The sequence below is a fragment of the Arachis hypogaea genome, chromosome 13 (assembly GCF_003086295.3).
Source record: "Arachis hypogaea cultivar Tifrunner chromosome 13, arahy.Tifrunner.gnm2.J5K5, whole genome shotgun sequence".
Classification (NCBI taxonomy): Eukaryota; Viridiplantae; Streptophyta; class Magnoliopsida; order Fabales; family Fabaceae; genus Arachis; species Arachis hypogaea.
The window spans coordinates 101,906,423-101,929,837 of NC_092048.1; the positions used below are offsets into that span (position 1 = coordinate 101,906,423).

Here is a 23,415-nt window from a genome sequence, read left to right on the forward strand (position 1 = left end):
AGTATTTAAGTGTCTATGCCTTAAAGTAGTGAATATGAATCCATTACCTCTCTTAAATGAAAAATGTTTTTAATTCAAAAGAACAAGAAGTACATGAGTTTCGAATTTATCCTTGAACTTAGTTTAATTATATTGATGTGGTGACAATACTTTTTGTTTTCTGAATGAATGCTTGAACAGTGCATATGTCTTTTGAAGTTGTTGTTTATGAATGTTAAATATGTTGGTTCTTGAAATAATGATGAACAGGAGACATGTTATCTGATAATCTGAAAAATCATAAAAATGATTCTTGAAGCAAGAAAAAGCAGGGAAGAACAAAGCTTGCAGAAAAAAAAATGCGAAAAAAAAGAGAGCACGAAAAAGAAAAAGCAAACAGAAAAAGCCAAAAGCTCTTTAAACCAAAAGGCAAGAGCAAAAAGCCAATAGCCCTTAAAACCAAAAGGCAAGGGTAATAAAAAGGATCCAAGGCTTTGAGCATCAGTGGATAGGAGGGCCTAAAGGAATAAAATCCTAGCCTTAGCGGCTAAACCAAGCTGTCCCTAACCATGTGCTTGTGGCGTGAAGGTGTCAAGTGAAAACTTGAGACTGAGCGGTTAAAGTCGAGGTCCAAAGCAAAAAAAAAAAAAAAAAACAAAGTGTGCTTAAGAATCCTGGACACCTCTAATTGGGGACTTTAGCAAAGCTGAGTCACAATCTGAAAAGGTTCACCCAGTTATGTGTCTGTGGCATGTATGTATCCGGTGGTAATACTGGAAAACAGAGTGCTTAGGGCCACGACCAAGACTCATAAAGTAGCTGTGTTCAAGAATCAACATACTAAACTAGGAGAATCAATAACGCTATCTAAATTCTGAGTTCCTATAGATGCCAATCATTCTGAACTTCAAAGGATAAAGTGAGATGCCAAAACTGTTCAGAAGCAAAAAGCTAATAGCCCCGCTCATCTAATTAACACTAATCTTCATAGATATTTTTGGAATTCATTGTATATTCTCTTCTTTTTATCTTACTTTGTTTTTAGTTGCTTGGGGACAAGCAACAATTTAAGTTTGGTGTTGTGATGAGCGGATAATTTATACGCTTTTTGGCATTGTTTTTACTTAGTTTTTAGTATGATTTAGTTGGTTTTTAGTATATTTTTATTAGTTTTTTAATTAAAAATCACATTTCTGGACTTTACTATAAGTTTGTGTATTTTTCTGTAATTTTAGGTATTTTCTGGCTGAAATTGAGGGAGCTGAGCAAAAATCTGATTCAGGCTGAAAAAGGACTGCTGATGCTGTTGGGTTCTGACCTTCCTACACTCAAAGTGGATTTTCTGGAGCTATGAAACTTAAAATGGTGCGCTCTCAATTGCGTTGGAAAGTAGACATCCAGGGCTTTTCAGAAATATATAATAATCCATACTTTTCTCAAGGATAGATGATGTAAACTGGCGTTCAACGCCAGTTCCATGTTGCAGTCTGGCGTCCAACGCCAGAAACAAGTTACAAGTTGGAGTTCAACGCCAGAAACAGGTTAAAACCTGGTGTTGAACGCCCAAAACAGCCCAAGCATGTGAGAAGCTTAAGTCTCAGCCCCAGCACACACCAAGTGAGCCCCAGAAGTGGATTTCTGCACTATTTATCATAGTTTACTCATTTTCTGTAAACATAGGTTACTAGTTTAGTATTTAAACAACTTTTAGAGATTTATTTTGCATCTCATGACATTTTAGATCTGAACTTTGTAATCTCTGACGGCAGGAGTCTCTAAACTCCATTGTTGGGGGTGAGGAGCTCTGGTGTGTTTCGATGAATTACTGCAACTATTTCTGTTTTCTATTCAAACACGCTTGTTTCTATCTAAGATGTTCATTCGCACTTCAATATGATGGATGTGATGATCCGTGACAGTCATCACCATTCTCAACCTATGAACGCGTGCCTGACAACCACCTCCGTTCTACTTTCGATTGAATGAATATCTCTTGGATTCCTTAATCAGAATCTTCGTGGTATAAGCTAGAATCCATTGGCAGCATTCTTGAGAATTCGGAAAGTCTAAACCTTGTCTGTGGTATTCCGAGTAGGATTCAGGGATTGAATGACTGTGACGAGCTTCAAACTCGCGAGTGTTGGGCGTAGTGACAGACGCAAAAGGATCAATGGATCCTATTCTGACATGATCGAGATCTGACAGATGATTAGCCGTACGGTGATAGCGCACCTGGACCTTTTTCACTGAGAGGACGGATGGTAACCATTGACAACGGTGATCCACCAACACACAGCTTGCCATAGGAGGAACCTTGCGTGTGTGAAGAAGAAGACAGGGAGAAAGCAGAGATTCAGAAGACAAAGCATCTCCAAAACTCCAACATATTCTCCATTACTGCATACAAAGTATTTATTTTATGTTCCCTTGTTCATTTGCAAGTCAACTGATAATTATAATTGACCTCCTAACTGAGATTTACAAGATAACCAGAGATTGCTTCAAACCAACAATCTCCGTGGGATTCGACCCTTACTCGTGTAAGGTATTACTTGGACGACCTAGTGCACTTGCTGGTTAGTGGTACGAATTGTGAAAAGTGTGATTTACAATTCGTGCACCAGTCACAAGGGGATTCACCAAAGCCATTGGATTGATATGCATCATAGAATGGCTCTTCTTCATAGTGCATTGGTAGAGGTTGTTGCCATGAGGATTGATCATATACATATGGCTCCTCCCACCTTTGATTGTCCCATCCTTGATACACATCCTCATTGAAGCTCTCATTTCCTACAACATAGTTAGAACCAAACTCATAGCCAAAGTGAGAATTCATGATAGCAAGAGAAAATGAAAACAAAATCCAATAAGAAGCAAGAAAATTAAATCCTAAAACTAGCAAAAAACTAACAAAGAAGCAAAAGGTAAACCTATTTACAATATTCACATATATACAATAACCAATAACATAACACCATTGCAACTCCCCGGCAACGGCGCCATTTTGATGAACGAACTTTTGTGTGGTCTAGAATTCCACTAATGAATTCTCGTTGTAAAGTATAGTTTCTAAACCAAACAATAGTCCTTTCATACAAAAATTTGGTTGTCACAAGTAACAAACCCCTAAATTTTATAAACCGAAGTATTTAAACCTCGGGTCGTTCTCTCTAGGAATTGCAATAAAGTGCCTTGTTATTGGTTTTGGAGTATGTTTTGGGGTTTTTGAGATGATGGACAAGAAATATAAATGGCAAATAAAATAAACTAACAAAAAGGTCTTGGCAAGGTTAGGTGGTCAAGGATCTCTATCCTAATCACTAACCTCAACATGAGAATTAGCAAGGATCAATCCCACTAAGTTAACCCCTAACTAATAGTAGAGGAAAGTCGAGTGAGCTATATCAATCCAAGTCCATAAGTCCTAGTTCTACACCTAATCAATTGGTGAGATCTAGCATTAATGGCTCCCAATCGTCAATCACTTGGACATTAGTGACTCAAGAGTTCCTAAGTTACCTTCCCAAGCCAAGAACACAAAATTCTACTCTAAGATCCAACCAAGTATTTTATCAAACACTTGGAAGGCATAAAAGGAAAGCATAGTAAAATTGTAAGGAATATAAATCTACACTACTCAATTGCAAGGAATTAAACAACAATAAAGCAAATCAATGATAAAAGAACATGAATCATAAATTGTATTAAAAAAAATAGAAGAAGGAAGAGTGCATCAACAACAAAGCAAGCAATTACAAGAATGAAATACAAAATTAGAGAGAGGAAGAGTAGAGGAACAAGAAATTGTAAAGGATAAGTAAATCAAAGCATGAATTAAACCTAGATCTAAGAAATTCTAATCTTAATTCTAGAGAGAAGAGGGAGCTTCTCTCTCTAGAAACTACTCTACATGATGCTAACACTTCAAACAATTGCTCCCCCTTTGCTTGGACTTCAATTCTGTATGAAATACACTCAGAAACAAGTTGGAATTGGGCCTGGGCAGCTCAGAAATCCCCCCAGCGTTTTTCCTTCAAGTGGGCCAGGTAAGAGTATTGGCGCGTGCGCGTCGATTGGCAATTTCTTCATCCGCGCGGACGCGGCATGTATGCGTGCGCGTCCATGGGCGAGATCACTTTTGCACGTGCGCGCCTTGTGCGTGTGCGCGTCCTTTGATACACTCTCAATCTTTGTTTCTTCATGCATTCTCCCCTTTGCATGCTTTTCTACTCATTCCTTCCATCCAATACTTGCCTTATAACCTGAAATCACTTAACACGCACATCAAGGCATCGAATGGAATAAAAATGAATCAAAATTATCAGTTTGGGGCTTAAAAAGCATGTTTTTACACTTAAGCAAAATTCAAGGGAGAATCACAAAACCATGCTATTTCATTGAATAAATATGGAAAAAGATGGTAAAATCCCCCAAAATAAGCACAAGATAAATCACGAAATCGGGGTTTATCAAGTCATAATGCCTAAGTTCCATTAAGGAGTCTGCAGCCTGATAAATCACTATTTTATGGTATATTTTGGATTGAATTGAGTGAATTTTGTCAATTATTTTTCCACTTATTCATGTAAATTACATGTTTTTAAGTTTCCTTCCTAATTTTGTGCCATGATTGAAAATATGCTTTCTAGGCCTTAAAATTGCTAATTTTTAATTCTCCTTTATTACCATTCGATGATGTGTACGTTAAGTGATTTCAGGTTTTATAAGGTAGGAATGGCTCAGAGGATGGAAAGGAAGCATGCAAAAGTGGAAGGAATACAAGAAATTTTGTGACTAGGAATTCGTCTAAGCAACGCGTACGTATGGCTGACGCGTGCACGTGACGAGCGTCACGTGCTGCAATTAACAGAATTCGCTAGGGGCAATTTCTGGGCTGCTTTTGACCCAACTTCAGGCCCAAAAATGACGACAAGAGGTTGGAGAGTGAAGCTGGACAATGATTCACAATTCATTCATTCACACACTTTAGGTTTTAGATGTAGGTTTTTAGAGAGAGAGGTTCTCTCCTCTCTCTAGGTTTTAGGGTTTTTAGTTTTATTTCTTCTTAGCTTCAGAATTTTATCTTGCTTTAATTTAGTTTTCTTCTACCTTTTATTGTTCTAGTATCTTAGTTATCTTCTCTTGTTGATTTCTTTATTTTCCCAATTTAGTTTATGAACTCTTCTTGTTAGATTTAATTTCCTTTTAATACAATTTGAGGTATTTCATGTTTATTGCTTCTTTCTTTAATTGTTGGTTATTGATTCCTTGCATTTTTTAAGCTTAGATTTTACTATTTCTTATTACTTTTCTATGCTTTTATTTTGTTCCTTCCAAGTGTTTGATAAAATATTTGGTTGGATTTTAAAATAGATTTTTGGGTTCTTGACTTGGATTGAATAATTAGAGACTCTTGATTTTTGTTGATTGGTGATCGAAAATTGCTAGTTGCTTGAACTTCACTAAATCTAGTCTTTGATTAGGACTTGTGAACTTAAGTCAATTTTGCTCGCTTGACTTTCTTTCATTTGTTAGAGGATAATTAAGTTAAAGCGATTTGCATCTACCATCACAATTGATGATGATAATGAGGATAGGACTTCATATTTGAAATCCTTGTTAGGACCTTTCTTAGTTGTTAGTTTATTTTTCTCGCAATTTATATTTTCTTGTTATCAACCCCAAAACCCAAAAATATACAATCCCATAACCAATAATAAATACACTTCCTTGTAATTTCTTGAGAGATGACCCAAGATTTGAATACTTCGGTTTATTTTTATTGGGGTTTGTACTTGTGACAAACAATTTAAATGTTGACCGAGGATTGCTTGTCGGTTTAGAACTATACTTGCAACGAAATTATTTTGAGAAATTCTTTACCTACAATTTTCCTCTGTCAAGATTTTGGCACCGTTGCCAGGAAATTGCAAATGTTTGCCTTATTATTGGTTATTGTTAATATTGTTAATATGTTTGCCTTTTTGCTTCTTTGTTAGTTTTTGCTAGTTTTAGGACTTTATTTACACATTTCTTATTAGTTCTTATTTTTATTTTCTCTTTTCATTATGAATTCTCACCTCTTTGGCTATGAGTGTAGTTGCAACTATGTTGTAGAAAATGGGAGCTACAATGAAAATTTGCATCAAGGATGGGACAATCAAAGGTGGGAGGAGCCTCAAGCTTATGATCAACCATCTTGGCAACAACCTCCTTCAACGTACTATAAGCAAGAGCCATTCCAAGATGCATATCGATCCGATGGCTATGATAGACCTCCTTATGATTATCAACAACCACCACCATATGCCTATGAACCCTCTCCTCAATATAGCCCTCAACCATACTCACAAGCCCCCTACCACCAAACACTTCCATATGACCCTAATCCATATCCCCCATACCAACCACCATATGAGCCCTGTGAACAAGCACCCATTGAACCACCGCAATTCCAATATTATTATCTTCACAAACCTTCTCCTTCCAACCAAGCTCCTATGGATGATACACTTGGCATCATTCTTCAAGAGCAAGAAGAGCTTCAAACCACACTCATCTCTATCCTTACCAGTTTCACATCTACGCTCCAAGAGTTATATCCCGTCTACCTCCACATTCTACCAACAACCAAAGCACCTTCTAACCTCCCAACTCTAATGCATCTCCTTTTCAACCGCAAGATGAAATCTCTTTTCCACCATAACCCTCCATGGAAGAGTGTCCATATCCATTATTCCAAGAGCAATATGATCCTACTTATGTTAGCCAAGTGGAACAAGAGCCAATGGATCGTCTCAAGGAAGCAATGGATCGGCTCCAAGAAATCATCCGTCAAAAGGAGCAAGAGGAAGCCCAAAGAACACGCAAAACTATCATGGCTAACATTGCTAAAATTCAAGCCACCGTGGACTCATGGGATACATGTCACAAGCAAGTATTTCCACGAATGAATGTGGAAAATCAACCGAAGAAAGGAGCATGAAGGAGATTTTAGAATCTCAACATGAGAATAAGGAGATGGAGTGTGTTGTGAAACAAGTGGAAACTATGGAGATTATTGAAGAAGAAGAAGAAGAATAAGTGGTTGAAAGTTTAGGTGAAGTTGAACAAAAGGTGGATTCCAAGCTTGAGAATACTTCCACACCAAGTGATGTTATTGATGATTTTGTGGAAGTTGTTGAACCTTCTTCCATTGAGCATGAATTTGATGTTGAAGAGGATAATATGCAACCTCTTAGGCATATTGTGGATGATGAGAGATTGAAAGAGGTTGAGCAAGCGATAAATCCTATTATTGAAGATGATTCCACACCAACTAATATGCTATTGAGATTGTTGAACCTTCCTCATTGTGTTGTGAAATTGATTTTGAGGAGGCTAGAGCACAACCTCTAACACATGACTTGAACAATGTGGAATGTATAGAAGAAGTTGGTGAGCAAGGAATTGAAGTTGAAGAAGCTTGCCAAGAGGTGGAAGTAATCAAGGAAGAGCACAAGGGAGTGGAGCTTGCAAGATCATTAAAAACACCTCTCCCCAAGCCATTACCATCCAACACAACATTCAAGTGGGTAAAATTCTTATCCTTAAACTTTACTTTCCCACTTGAATATGGTTTACTTGAGACGTATGGTCAACTTAGAGCTCTTTGTGGCTTTAAGAGCAAAAGGGAGATGGTTAGTGGTTGGAGTTATCATGCACGGTTCATTGTGGTTGAAAACACAAAGTCTAAAGGCAAAGGTTAGTGTAGAGCTATATTTCTTGGGTCTAGAAAGTTGTTTGGATGCTTAATTGAGAAGTCGGCTTGCTTACCACCCGGATGGGATTTTAATCATCAACTTGAAGATAGGTGTAGAAACAAGATTTGGGATCCCGGCATACAAGAGGATCAATTTTGGGAGCCCTTAGCTTGTGTTGAACTTCATCAAAGTTTGGAGCCATTAACGTTGAACTTTGGAGCTTATTGGAAGTCCAAGCATTAATGGAAGTTTCAAGATGAGTTCAAGCACAAGCCACCATGACAAGGAGCTCACCAAGTGTCCAACTTAAGGACTTTAACTAAAAGTGCTAGGTGAAAGACACCCCACCATGGTAAATTCTTTCTATTTTTCCTTTTATTTATATTGGTAATAAGTTGAATTTTCAATTTTAGTTAGGTTTATTTTGTTGAAGTTGTGTTTCAGCTTGTTAGTTTATTATAAAAAAAACAACCCGCGCGTACGCCTCGCTGACGCGTACACGTCATCCATAAATTTTCCTTGTCCACGCATGTGCGTGACCGATGCGCACGCGTCGTATGCTCGTGCTGCAATCCTTGGTACAAAAACTAGAGAGTTACGCTGGAACTGTGTGGGTGGGGTGCTCGGTGCACAACCCAACCTACACGTGCGCCTCATTGACGCGTACGCGTCACTTTGTTTTCAAGCCATCCACACGTGGGCGTGGCTGACATGCACGCGTCGTCTTTTAATGCTGCCTCTAGTACAAAAATCATAGAGTTGTGATGGAACTGTACAAGTGTTGTGCGAGTAGCACGAAAACATATCACGCATACGCGTGATCGACGCTCACGCGTCACCTTCGCCTTTCTACTTCCCACGCGCACGCATGGACAACGCGTACGCGTCAATCCCTTCTACTGCACACCATGCGTACGCATGGGCGACGCATCCGCGTCACATCCCTGTCTCTTCTTTCTTTATTTCATTCCTACTTTTTCTTCTTTCTTTCTTCTTCTTCCCTCCTCCCATTTCTTTTCTTCCCTTTCTTACTTTCTTCTTCTCCCACTTTTCAAAATTTCACTTCTCATTGTTTTTATCTTTCTTTTCTTTTGTTCATTGCATTTGCATACTTTCATTCATTGCATTTTAACTTTGTGCATGTTCTTATTTTCTTTTCTCAGTTGCTACTTTTCCATTGGTATTGAATGTTCTTACTCAACTGTTGAATATTTCTTGCATTATTTTGGCCGGCCACCGAGAAGGGAAAGAGAAAAACTTCTAAATGGGGAGAACAACAAGTCCCTCCGCACAATCCTTTGAAGGAGCTCATCAGTTGTAGCAACCCTATTCCACTTAGCTCATCTTTGCATGCACCGAGGACGGTGCAATCTTTAAGTGTGGGGAGGTCGAGACCGACTTTCGTGGGTAACTACTTCCTTTTCCAACATCAATTCTTAATCTTCTTTGTTAGCTAGTTGTTGCATTGCATAATAGATTGCATGTGTCGTTATTTGCTTGCATTTAAGTACTACTTGGTTGAAGTGATAAATTCTTTTCCAAAAAACTGTTTTAGGGCATTTCACTAATTTGAATTAAAATTTTTGTTGAACTTGTTTGAAAAAATTTAATTTGGAACATGGTTTTAGAGCTCAAACACACAAGCCTAGTGAGCTTTTTGAACCTATTTGATTGGTTGCGTCTTATCAACCAATGTTTTGTTTTGGTGTGTGTTGTTCTCTCTAAAATTATGATCTTTGTCTTGCTTGATTCTATATTTCTATTGTTTGATGTATGCAAGCACCTATCTGATTGAGGCCTTTGTTTCACTATAGCCTACATACCCATATGGCCTTACACTTTCATTATCCTTTGCAAACCAATGTTGAGCCTATTTTACCCCATTTGTTATTTATTTTAGCACATCACTAACTCTAAGTGGAAAAAAATGAATATCCTTAATTTGAATCCTTGGTTAGCTTAGACTAGTGAGAGTGTTCATGATTTAAGTTTGGGAAAGTTGGGTTTGGAAACATTTGGTTTGGAAATCGGGTATTGTATATTTTTGTGAAAATGTGAAAAAAAGATAGTTGAGCACATCTTTATGCATTCGATACCTTAATCATATGCATTGATAAAAACAAAAGAAAAAAAAAAAAGAAAAACCAAAAATAAAAGAAAAATAAAATGAAGAAAAAGAAAAAGATAAAAAAAAAGTAATAAAATGGGACAAATTACCCCGAAGTAAGTGGTGATAGCAATGCATACGAGTTGTATTCAAATTTGGAAAGCATGAATATGTAGAAAAGATAGTAAATGGATAGTTAGGCTTGCGTTTTGATTACATGGAGTGTCTTAGGTTAGTTGGGAAGTATCAGTTAATCAAGGATTTGGATTTTAGTCCACTTAACCAAATACATTCCTACCTTGACCCTAACCCCATTATAACCCTTGAAAAGACCTCTTAATATGTTTACTCATGCATTAAATTTTGTTGATTGGTAAAAGAAGAGCAAGCCTTAGAAAGCAAGATTAGTAGAGAACCGAGAGAATCGATCCTCAAACACTAGAGTGATTAGAGTGTATACACTTCTAGTGAGAGTTCGATGCTCGATTCTTTGTTCCCGGCTTTCATGAGCTTTCTTCTTGCAAGTCTATTCGTACTTCATTTTGCGATTTGAATTAGTGGAATCCAGATCATATTTGTTCTTGAAAGATTTATTTACTTTTAACGAAGTAGGTAGAAGCATTAGCATGTAGCTCATTCATATAGATAAGTTGCATTGCATAAGTCTCACCATTTTCCCTTCACTCTTATGGTTCCCTTGAGCTTAGCATGAGGACATGCTAATGTTTAAGTGTGGAAAGATTGATAAATCACTATATTATGGTATATTTTGGATTGAATTGAGTGGATTTTGTCAATTATTTTCCCACTTATTCATGTAAATTGCATGTTTTTAAGTTCTCTTCCTAATTTTGTGCCATGATTGAAAACATGCTTTCTAGGCATTAAAATTACTAATTTTTAATCCTCCTTCATTACCATTCGATGCTGTGATGTGTGCGTTAAGTGATTTCAGGCTTTATAAGGTAGGAATGGCTCAGAGGATGGAAAGGAAGCATGTAAAAGTGGAAAGAACACAAGAAATTAAAGGTTTGAGAAGCTGGAAATGACGTGCGCGCGTGGCTGAAGCGCACACGTGATCACACCATCCTGCAACCAATGCGTACGCGTGACCGACGCGTACGTGTGACGAGCGTCACTTGCTATAATTAACAGAATTCGCTAGGGACAATTTCTGGGCTGCTTTTGACCTAGCTTTAGGCCAAAAAATGAAGACAAGAGGCTGGGGAGTGGAGCTGGACAATGATTCACAATTCATTCATTCACACACTTTAGGTTTTAGATGTAAGTTTTTAGAGAGATAAGCTCTCTTCTCTCTCTAAGTCTTAGGATTTTTAGTTTTATTTCTTCTTAGCTTAAGAATTTTATCTTACTTTAATTTAGTTTTCTTCTACCTTTTATTGTTCTAGTATCTTAGTTATCTTCTCTTGTTGATTTCTTTATTTTCCCAATTTAGTTTATGAACTCTTCTTGTTAGATTTAATTTCCTTTTAATGCAATTTTAGGTATTTCATGTTTATTGCTTCTTTCTTTAATTGTTGGTTATTGATTCCTTGTATTTGTTAAGCTTAGATTTTACTATTTCTTGTTACTTTTCTATGCTTTTATTTTGCGCCTTCCGCCCTTTCGAGTATTTGATAAAATACTTGGTTGGATTTTAAAATAGATTTTTGTGTTCTTGACTTGGATTGATTAATTAGAGACTCTCGAGTTATCAAAATTCTTTTGTTGATTGGTGATAAAAAATTGCTAGTTGGCTTGAGCTTCACTAAATCTAGTCTTTGATTAGGACTTGTGAACTTAAGTCGATTTTGCTCGCTTGACTTTCCTTCATTTGTTAGAGGATAACTAAGTGAAAGCGATTTGCATCTACCATCACAATTGATGATGATAATGAGGATAGGAATTCCAATTTTCAATCATTGCTAGGACCTTTCTTAGTTGTTAGTTTATTTTTCTCGCAATTTATATTTTCTTGTTATCAACCCCAAAACCCAAAAATATACAATCTCATAACCAATAATAAATACACTTTTCTGCAATTCTTGAGAGATGACCCGAGGTTTGAATACTTTGGTTTATTTTTATTGGGGTTTGTATTTGTGACAAATAATTTAAACGTTGACTGAGGATTGCTTGTCAGTTTAGAACTATACTTGCAATGAAGTTATTTTGAAAAATACTTTACCGACAATTTTCCTCCGTCACAGCCTCTGTGACCAACTCAACATGTTCAATTGCATTCTTTGGTTTTATGTCACTGAAACAAGCCTGTTAATCATGTAAAATGCTGATTATAGCATACAAATAATGCAGAAACAAAGGGAAACTTTATATCTTTCCATAGATTACCTAAACTCCACATAATGATGATATAACAAAGGATTTAGATATTTAATGTGAAATTGCAAATAAAAAAACAAAATAAAATCTTAACAAGACAATAATCCCCACAATATAGAAAATTCAGCAAAAAATTACACGCATTTCTCTTCTGTAAAAAGTATATAATACATGGAGATATCATAAAGGAATCTTAACACCCAGTAATAGAAACAATGATTACTTAGCATCTAGGACCTATGATATTCTGAGGTTCAAGCATGTAAAATTACATACTCACCTAAGCCTCTCCATGTTTCCAAGATGAGCATCATAGATTTCAGACTTAATTTTCAGTTTCAAAGGCATTTCTTCCCCTGAATTTTTTATTCGAACATGCTCAATATGCTGAAGAGCTCTGTCATGTGCTTTAGTTTCCATGTATATAGTAGCCAATAGATCAACTAAGCTTGCATGTGCTTTGTTTAGTTGACTTCTTGATGAGTGGATATTTTATACACTTTTTGGCACTGTTTTCTTAGTGTTTTTAGTATATTTTGTTATGTTTTATTATGTTTTAGTAGATTTTAGTGCAAGAATCACTTTTTGGATGCTACTTTGAGTTTTTGTAGTTTTTCTATGATTTTAGGTGATTTTTGGGTGAATTTGACAAGTTTTGGCAAAGTCTAATTCAGAGGCACAGAAAAGATAGCAGATGCTGTCAGATCCTTACCTCTGTGTATTCGAACGAGCATTTCTGGAGCTACTGAGATCCAATTGACGCGGTCTTAACGGCGTTGGAAATCTAACTTCCAGAGCTTTCCAGCAATATATAATAGTTTATACTTTTCTTTGGAAAGGACTGCCCAAAACGGGCGTTGAATGCCCAACTTACTACCTTTCTGGCGTTCAACGCCCAAACAGGACCAACCTCTCAAGTTGAAAGCCCAAACTGGCGTTTAACACCCGCCAGGGAGCAGGAAACGCCCAGAACTTGATTTAAACACCAGGCATCAGCCCTAACACTCAACAAATGGGCACCAAAGTGGATTTTAGCACTTCTTAGCTTTATTTTATTTTTTTTTGTAATTTTTAAACAATATCTTTTAGGTTTAGTCTTAGAGTTTTTATTATAAATAAGAGACTTCTTTCCTCCTGAGGACTATGCCTCCCAGGAGGGGAGAAGTACATACACATTATTTCTATACATTATGAGCAACTAAACCTCCTAAGTTAAGGTTAGGAGCTTTGCTAATTCCTATGGATTAATACAATTACTTTTCTACTTCAATCTATGTTTGATTCTATTCTATGATGCATTGTCATTCTTCATCCTTATGAATTTGGGGTGGAACAAAAGAATGACCCCCTGTTCTACATGAGTTCTTTATGAGTCCTGACCCGGATAGTATTAAGCTATAGCTTGAGAGTGCATCACGGGTTCCAACAAGTTACTTGGGCTAATTGGGATATGTGACATGAAATCCCGTTAGTCAAGGGTAATTGAGTTTCATGTGGCTCTAAGGGCTAGAATCACAGAGCTTCATTCTCCAATCCGAAAGATCCGACCTTGTCTGTGGCATTTTGATTAGGATCATCAGAGATTGAATTGCGCGAGTTTCACCCTCTCCCAGATTGATCTAGCCTGTGTGGGCGTTTGGTTTGGATCAGAGGAGATTAATGACCATGACCCATAGCTTAATCACTTACAGCCTTGCCATTGAAGGAATCATTCATCGTTTTTGTAGTTAGTATGACGTGTTAATCCAGAAGAATAAGTATATCCAAAACCTTAACTGATCTCTCACTACTGTTTCTACATTTTATTGTTATTGCTTGTTTATGCGCCTACAACAAACAACAACTATCTTTCTATTCGCCTGACTAAGATCTGCAGGAGAACCACAACTTGCTCAATCTGGCAATCCTTGTGGGATTCGACCCTGACTCACCTGAGGTATTACTTGGACGACCCGGTGCACTTGCCGGTTCAGTTGTGCGAGTCACAAATTCGCGCACCAAGTTTTTGGTGCCGTTGCCAAGGATTGTTCGTGATTGACAAACTACCGGTTGGCTTGCTCCTTAGATCAAGTACTTTTTACTATTTTTCTTTTGTTTATGTTTCTTGTTAAAAATTTTTCAAATTTTCTTTGTGTCTTTTCGAAAATTTCTTTTTCAAAACTTTTTATCTTTAGTTATCTTTTTCTTTTGTTTGAGTCTTGTGTCAATCATTAAGTTTGGTGTCCCTTTAGTTTTTGTTTCTTTGCATGAGTTTTTGAAAATTGTCTTTCTTTGTGTTCGAATTTTTCTTAGTATTTTCTCTTATTTGATTTCATAATTTTTAAATTTGGTGTCTCTTGGTATTTTTCTCTCTCTATTTTTGAAATTAGTCTCATTTAATTTCAAAAAAAAAATTTAAGTTTGGTGTCCTGTAGTGTTTTTCCTTTTTAAAATTTTCGAAATTTGTGTCTTTAATTTCTAAAATATTTTCGAAAAATTTTCTAATTGATTTCAAAAATTTTAAGTTTGGTGTCTTGTTTAGTAATCTTGTTTTTCTTGTTTATCTTTTCTATCTTTAAATCTTTATCTTATCTTTAATTTGATTTTAAATTTTAAAAGTCTAGTATTTTATTAGTTATCTTTCTTTTAAATTTTAATTTTAAAATCTCTAAAATTTTAAAATCTTATCTTATCTTGTTTCTCTCTCTTTTGATTTTTTCTAATTTTTTAAGTTCAAAATCTTTCTTTGTCTTTCTCTTTTTAATTTCAAATTTTTTCAAAATCAAATCCTTTTAATTAATTATTTATTTTATCTTATTTTAATTTTAAAATTTGGTGCTTCTTTAGTCTTTCTTTCTTTCAAAAAATTAAATTTTAAAATATCTTCTTATCTTATCTTGTTTCTTTCTCTTGATTCTTTCCTTCTTTTAATTCTGAATTTCAAAATCTTTATTTAATCTTTCCTCTTTAAAATTTTTGAAAATATTCAACAAAGTTTTTTATCTTTATTTTTAAATCTTTTTAATTAATTGTTTGAAGTTATCTTATTTAGTTTGGTGTTCCTTTAGTGTTTTCTCTTTCTTGTTGAACTTTGAACATTTTTAAACCCTTTTCCTTCTAACTTTTTTAATTTTTCAAAAATTCTAGCAATTTTTCTTATTTCAATTTAGTATTTTACTTTTTTATTTATTTATTTTCAAAAAAATATTTCTTTTAGATATCTCACTGGGAGCTCTCTTGACTTTAACATAGAGACTCCCACTTTTTCTTGTCTCTTGTTTGCATAGGAACACTAAAATCACTATGGATCAGAATGAGGGTGCTTAACCTAGAAGATTCTTAGGGTCTTATATAGCTCCCGCTCCTGACTTCTATGGAAGCAGCATTAGTATACCTCCTATTGGAGTAAATCATTTTGAGCTCAACCCAGAGTTGATCTTCCTAGTGCAGCAAAATACCAGTTTCATGGACTCCCGCAAGAAGAACCCACATAATTTCTTGTTGAATTCTTGCAGATAGCTGACACAGTAAGAACTAGCGGGGTAGACCAGGATGTCTACAGGCTGTTGCTCTTTCCATTTGCTATAAAAGACCAAGCAAAGAGGTGGTTAGATACTCAGCCCAAATCAAGCTTGAAAATATGGAATAAGCTGGTGGACAAGTTCTTGAACCAATACTTCCCCCTAAAGAAGCTAACCCAACTAAGACTGGACATTCAAGGCTTCAGACAAGAAGAGAATGAGTTTCTTCATGATGCATGGGAGAGGTACTGAATGATGCTACAGGGATGTCCCATGGAAATGTTTTCAGACTAGGTAAAGTTGGACATTTTCTATTACGGACTCACAGACATAGCTAAGATGTCCCTAGATCATTCTGCTGGTTGTTCAATACACATGAAAAAGACAATTGACGAAGCTCAAGAACTCATTGAGACAGTCGCTAGCAACCAGCATCTATACTCATCTTATGAGACTACAATGAAAGGAGAGGTCAAGACAGTGTCCATTGAATCTAACCCTCTGGAATAAAGTGAATCATTAACCCAGTAGCTACACTCCCTCACACAACAGTTGCTAAGTTTGCAAGAAGTGTTGTAGGAGACCCGAGCCTCCAACAAGAATATAGAAGTACAGTTGAACCAGGTTGAACAGCATTTGTCCAAACGGATAAGAGAAGAGTGCCAAGCCATCCAATTGAGAAATGGAAGGACACTGGATACCCAACTTCAGAAAAATAGAGCACAGGATGAAGAGAAAACACCAGAGAGTGAAAACACAGTAACCCAGGGCACTACCAAGGGCGTTGAATGCCCAGAGGGGAGTAACCCTGGCGTTCAATGCCCAGCAGGGGTCAACAAGGGTGTTCAACGCCTAGAAAGGGGAGGGGACACAAATGCTAATTCAGAGGGCATCCTCCCTAGACATCCTGAAAATCCCTTTTCCAATTACTATGGACACTCATCTTGCAATTCCCAAGGCCTCAGAGTATAAGGCCAAGTTACCATATCCTCTGAGACTTCAGTAAGAAGAAAAGGATAAGCAATTCTCCAAGTTCTTAGAAGAATTCAAGAAGCTGGAGATCAAAATCCCCTTTGTAGAGGCTCTTGAAAAAATGCCTTCATATGTTAAATTCATGAAGGACATACTAAATAACAAGAGGGACTAAAAGGCAGTAGAGACAGTGATGCTTCCTAAGAAGTGTAGTGTAGTCATTCAGAGGAATCCTCCCAAAAAATTGAAGAGACCTCTCACTCTTCCAAGCAACACAGAGGTAAATCGAAGAGAAGATTACAAGGCCCTCACTATGGGGGGAGAGGCCGTACCAAAGGAGGCATAGTGCAAGTTGCTGAAGGGTTAGAGGAGAAAGAAGCTCCAAAAAAGGCTACGGTTACCCTGTCATGTGCTCCCTCTATGAAAGCCATTCAAGAGCTTGAAACACCACACCCTCAGAAGTCCCAAAAGGAGACCAAAGATGAGCACCACTCACAGTTCTTGGAAGTCTTCAAGAAGCTGTAAATCAAGATTCCCTTTGCTGGGATTTTGAAGCAAAGGCCTCTCTCTACGCGAAGAAACCCCATTAATGCTGAGAGAGGTGAATTGATGCTGAGGTTACATGAGGATTACATGGTCTTCAAGGCCTTTAAACCTCCAAGACCCCCTGACAAAGGAGGTACTTGCATGCAGAGTACAATACTAAAGCCTCCTCCCTTGGATAGAACCAATTCAATTTTTCCTGATAGTTTGGTGTTGGGTGTGCCCTATCTACCAAGGAGGAAGGTCCCAAGAGAAAGATGCCTAGGGGATGGAAAAACAAAAATATTCCTACTGAAAGCTTCTCACCAGGGACGAGGGTAGTATTCCCTGCAAGCACAATCCTGCCTCAGGCAGTGAACAGGATCCTGTCTCTTGAGCATATTAAGCTGATTCATGAGAGCACAGAAAGGAAGCTCCCAGTAAGGAGTGAGGATTTATTCCTCTATGACTATCTTCCTCCTTGAAAGGGGTTGACCGTCAAGCTAGTGACGGTAAAGAAGCGCTTGTTGGGAGGCAACCTAACAATAAGTTTCATATAGTATTTTCTTCTTTTCTATTTTATTTCTGTTATTTTAGTTTGATCTCATATTATTTTATTTTCAATTGTTTTTCATAGTCTTCTTAATTTTTCTAACGATTGTGATCATATGTAGCCATTAGAACAAAAACTGGAACGCATAGGAGAGAAACTGAACACCCCGGAGGGTGCCCCTAACTGGCGTTCAACGCTAGTAGGGAGAGGAGAGCATGGGTGTTCAACGCCCATGAGGGAAGCAGTCCCGGCGTTTAACGCCAAGTGGGAACCAAGTTTTCTTTGCTTGAGAACAAGCAAACTTTTTAAGTTTGGTATTGCAAAGCAAGCTCTAGGTGTATATTAAAATCAATGGCACCAAAGGGAGGTGAATCATTGATGAGCGGATAATTTATACGCTTTTTGGCATTGTTTTTAGTATGTTTTTAGTAGAATCTAGTTACTTTTAGGGATGTTTTCATTAGTTTTTATGTTAAATTCACATTTCTGGACTTTACTATGAGTTTGTGTGTTTTTCTGTGATTTCAGGTATTTTCTGGCTGAAAATAAGGGACTTGAGCAAAAATCAGATTCAGAGGTTGAAGAAGGACTACTGATGCTGTTGGATTCTGACCTCTCTGCACTCAAAGTGGATTTTCTAGAGCTACAAAACTCAAAATGGTGCTCTTCTAATTGCGTTGGAAAGTAGACATCCAGGGCTTTCCAGCAATATATAATAGTCCATACTTTGGCCGATTTTAGACGATGAAAAATGGCATTAAACGCCAGTTCTACGCTGCAGTCTGGAGTTAAACGCCAGAAACACGTCACGAACCAGAGTTGAACGCCAAAAACACGTTACAACTTGGCGTTCAACTCAAGAAGAAGCCTCTGCACGTGTAAACTTCAAGCTCAGCCCAAGCACACACCAAGTGGGCCCCGGAAGTGGATTTATGCATCAATTACTTACTTCTGTAAACCCTAGTAACTAGTTTAGTATAAATAGGACTTTTTACTATTGTATTTGACATCTTGGGACGTCTAGTTCTTAGATCATGGGGGCTGGCCATTCGGCCATGCCTGAACCTTTCACTTATGTATTTTTCAACGGTGGAGTTTTTACACTCCATAGATTAAGGTGTGGAGCTCTGCTGTTCCTCAAGGATAAATGCAAAGTACTACTGTTTTTCTATTCAACTCAACTTATTCCGCTTCTAAGATATTCATTCGCACTTCAACATGAATGTGATGATCGTGACAGTCATCATCATTCCCCTATGAACGCGTGCCTGACAACCACTTCTGTTCTACCTTCGATTGAATGGATATCTCTTGGATATCTAATACAGGGGACCGAGTCCGAGTTATTAGTGTCTTCGTGGTATAAGTTAGAATCCATGGATGGCCATTCCTGAGATCCGGAAAGTCTAAACCTTGTCTGTGGTATTCCGAGTAGGATCTGGGAAGGGATGGCTGTGACGAACTTCAAACTCGCGAGTGCTGGGCGTAGTGACAGACGCAAAAGGAAGGTGAATCCTATTCCAGTATGATCGAGAACCTCCAGATGATTAGCCGTGCCGTGACAGAGCATTTGGACCTTTTTCACAGAGAGGATGGGATGTAGCCATTGACAACGGTGATGCCCTTACAGAAAGCTTGCCATGGAAAGGAGTAAGACTGATTGGGTGAAGACAGTGGGAAAGCAGAGATTCAGAGGAACGAAAGCATCTCTATACGCTTATCTGAAATTCTCACTAATGATATACATAAGTATTTTTATCTTTATTTTCTATTTATTTTTTATTATTATTCGAAAATACTATAACCATTTGATATCCGCCTGACTGAGATTTACAAGATGACCATAGCTTACTTCATACCAACAATCTCCGTGGGATCGACCCTTACTCACGTAAGGTTTTATTACTTGGACGACCCAATGCACTTGCTGGTTAGTTGTGCGAAGTTGTGAAGTTATATTTGGACCATGGTATTGTGCACAAGTTTTTTGGCGCCATTCCCAGGGAGAGAACGAGCAACAAATTTTATAACCTCAGAGTAACAATTTCGCATACCAAGTTTTTGGCACCGTTGCCGGGGATTGTTTTGAGTTTGGACAACTGACGGTTCATCGTGTTGCTCAGATTGGGTAATTTTTTTCTTATTTTATTTTCAAAAAAGTTTTCAAAAAATTTTCAAAAATATTTTCTTCTTTTTCGTTTTTCCCAATTAATATTCAAAAAAAATTTATATTATGTTCTTCAGAATTTTTAAGAATGAATTCTAGAGTTTCATGAAGCATGTGAAGCCCGGCTGGCTGCAAAGCCATGTCTAAATTCTTTTGGATTGGGGCTTCCAACCCAACATTATCAAGAGCAAGCTAGTTGTTGCTAATCCATCAGCTGCTATATGCTTGATTTGTCACTTAAAGCTTGGCTGGCCATTGGCCATGTCTAGTATTTTGGACCGGAGCTTTCATTGAAAGCTTGGCTGGCTAGTGAGCCATGTCTAATTCCTGGACTGAAGCTTTAGACTAAGAATGCAAGATTCCTGGAATTCATATTAAAAATTTTGGAATCCTTATTTTTCTTTTTCAAATTAATTTTTGAAAAATACAAAAAAAAATTAGAAAATCATAAAAATAAAAAATATTTCATGTTTCTTGTTTGAGTCTTGAGTCAAATTGTAAGTTTGGTGTCAATTGCATATTCATTTTGCATTTTTCGAAAATCATGCATTCATGGTGTTCTTCATGATCTTCAAGTTGTTCTTGGTAAATCTTCTTGTTTGATCTTGATGTTTTCTTGTTTTGTGTCTTTTCTTGTTTTTCATGTACATTTTTGCATTCATAGTGTCTGAACATGAAAGATTTCTAAGTTTGGTGTCTTGCATGTTTTCTTTGCATATAAAATTTTCAAAAATAAGTTCTTGATGTTCATCATGATCTTCAAAGTGTTCTTGGTGTTCATCTTGACATTCATAGCATTCTTGCATGCATTCATTGTTTTGATCCAAAATTTTCATGCATTGCATCATTTTCATGTTTTTCTCTTTCATCATTAAAAATTCAAAAATCAAAAAAATATCTTTCCCTTTTTCACTCATAAATTTCGAAAATTTGAGTTGACTTTTTCAAAACTTTTTAAAACTTAGTTGTTTTTATGAGTCAAATCAAATTTTCAATTTAAAAATCTTATCTTTTTCAAAATCTTTTTCAAAAAATCATATCTTTTTCATTTTTCTTATTTATTTTCGAAAATTTTAAAAATATTTTTCAAAAATCTTTTTCTTATTTTTATATCATATTTTCAAAAATCACATCATCAATTAATGTTTTGATTCAAAAATTTCAAGTTTGTTACTTGCTTGTTAAGAAAGATTCAAACTTTAAGTTCTAGAATCATATCTTGTGATTGCTTGTGAATCAAGTCATTAATTGTGATTTTAAAAATCAAATCTTTTTCAAAACTAATTCTAATCATATCTTTCTATCATATCTTTTTTAAAATCTTATCTTTTTCAAAAATTTGATTTTAAAATATCTTTTCTAACTTCTTATCTTCTTATCTTTTCAAAATTAATTTTCAAATCTTTTTCAACTAACTAATTGACTTTTTGTTTGTTTCTTATCTTTTTCAAAACTACCTAACTAACTCTCTCTCTCTAATTTTCGAAAATCTTTTCCCTCTTTTTCAAAAATTCTTTTTAATTAACTAATTGTTTCAATTTTTAATTTTAATTTAATTTCATTCCTAATTTTCGAGAATCACTAACCCCTTTTCAAAATATTATTTTCGAAAATCCTCCCTCTCTCTCATCTCCTTCTATTTATTTATTCATCTACTAACACTTCATCTCACCCAAATTCGAACCCCCTCTTCCATCTGTGTTCGAATTTTCTCTTCTTCCCTTCTTTACATTACATTCTTTTCTTCTTCTACTCACACAGGGGAACCTCTATACCTGGGTAAAAAAGATCCCTATTATTATTATTTTTCTGTTCCCTCTTTTTCATATGAGCAGGAGTAAGGATAAGAACATTCTTGTTGAAGCAGACCCTGAACCTGAAAGGACTCTGAAGAGGAAACTAAGAGAAGCTAAAATACAACAATCCAGAGATAACCTTACAAAAATTTTCGAACAGGAAGTGGAGATGGCAGCCGAAAATAATAATAATGCAAGGAGAATGCTTGGTGACTTTACTGCACCTAATTCCAATTTACATCGAAGAAGCATCTCCATCCCCACCATTGGAGCAAACAATTTTGAGCTGAAACCTCAATTAGTTTCTCTGATGCAGCAGAACTGCAAGTTCCATGGACTTCCATCCGAAGATCCTTTTCAGTTCTTAACTGAATTTTTGCAGATCTGTGATACTGTTAAGACTAATGGAGTAGATCCTGAAGTCTACAGGATCATGCTTTTCCCTTTGGCTGTAAGAGACAGAGCTAGAGTGTGGTTGGACTCTCAACCCAAAGATAGCCTGAACTCTTGGGATAAACTGGTCACGGCTTTCTTAGCCAAGTTCTTTCCTCCTCAAAAGCTTAGTAAGCTTAGAGTGGATGTTCAAACCTTCAGACAGAAAGAAGGTGAATCCCTCTATGAAGCTTGGGAGAGATACAAGCAACTGACCAAAAAGTGTCCCTCTGACATGCTTTCAGAATGGACCATCTTGGATATATTCTATGATGGTCTGTCTGAATTAGCTAAGATGTCATTGGATACTTCTGCAGGTGGATCCATTCACCTAAAGAAAACGCCTGCAGAAGCTCAAGAACTCATTGACATGGTTGCTAATAACCAGTTCATGTACACTTCTGAGAGGAATCCTGTGAGTAATGGGACGCCTCAGAAGAAGGGAGTTCTTGAAATTGATACTCTGAATGCCATATTAGCCCAGAATAAAATATTGACTCAGCAAGTTAATATGATTTCCCAGAGTCTGAATGGAATGTAAGCTGCATCCAACAGTACTCAAGAGGCATCTTCTGAAGAAGAAGCTTATGATCCTGAGAATCCTGCAATAGCAGAGGTGAATTACATGGGTGAACCATATGGAAACACCTATAATCTCTCATGGAGAAATCACCCAAATCTCTCATGGAAGGATCAACAAAAGCCTCAACAAGGCTTTAATAATGGTGGAAGAAACAAGTTTAGCAATAGCAAGCCTTTTCCATCATCCACTCAGCAACAGCCAGAGAACTCTGAACAAAATACCTCTAATTTAGCAAACTTAGTCTCTGATCTATCTAAGGCCACTGTGAGTTTTATGAATGAAACAAGGTCCTCCATTAGAAATTTGGAAGCACAAGTGGGCCAGCTAAGTAAAAGAATCACTGAAACCCCTCCTAGTACTCTCCCAAGCAATACAGAAGAGAATCCAAAAGGAGAGTGCAAGGCCATTGATATAACCATCATGGCCGAATCCAAGAAGGAAGGGAAGGACGTGAATCCCAAGGAGGAAGACCTCCTGGGACGTCCAGTGATCAATAAGGAGTTTCCCTCTAAGGAACCAAAGGACTCTGAGGCTCATCTAGAGACCATAGAGATTCCATTGAACCTCCTTACGCCTTTCATGAGCTCTGATGAGTATTCTTCTTCTGAAGAGAATGAGGATGTTACTGAAGAGCAAGTTGCCAAGTTCCTTGGTGCAATCATGAAGCTGAATGCCAATTTATTTGGTAAAGAGACTTGGGGAGATGAACCTCCCCT

At 36.8% G+C, this 23,415-nt stretch overlaps 1 non-coding gene across 1 annotated transcript; it reads right to left on the reverse strand.

The window, feature by feature from the left end:
* Positions 1–22,249: 22,249 nt before the first annotated feature.
* Positions 22,250–22,357, reverse strand: LOC112739255 (small nucleolar RNA R71). The gene has a single exon (XR_003170190.1). It is a non-coding gene; the product is annotated as a small nucleolar RNA R71 (small nucleolar RNA).
* Between the last annotated feature and the right edge of the window lie 1,058 nt (positions 22,358–23,415).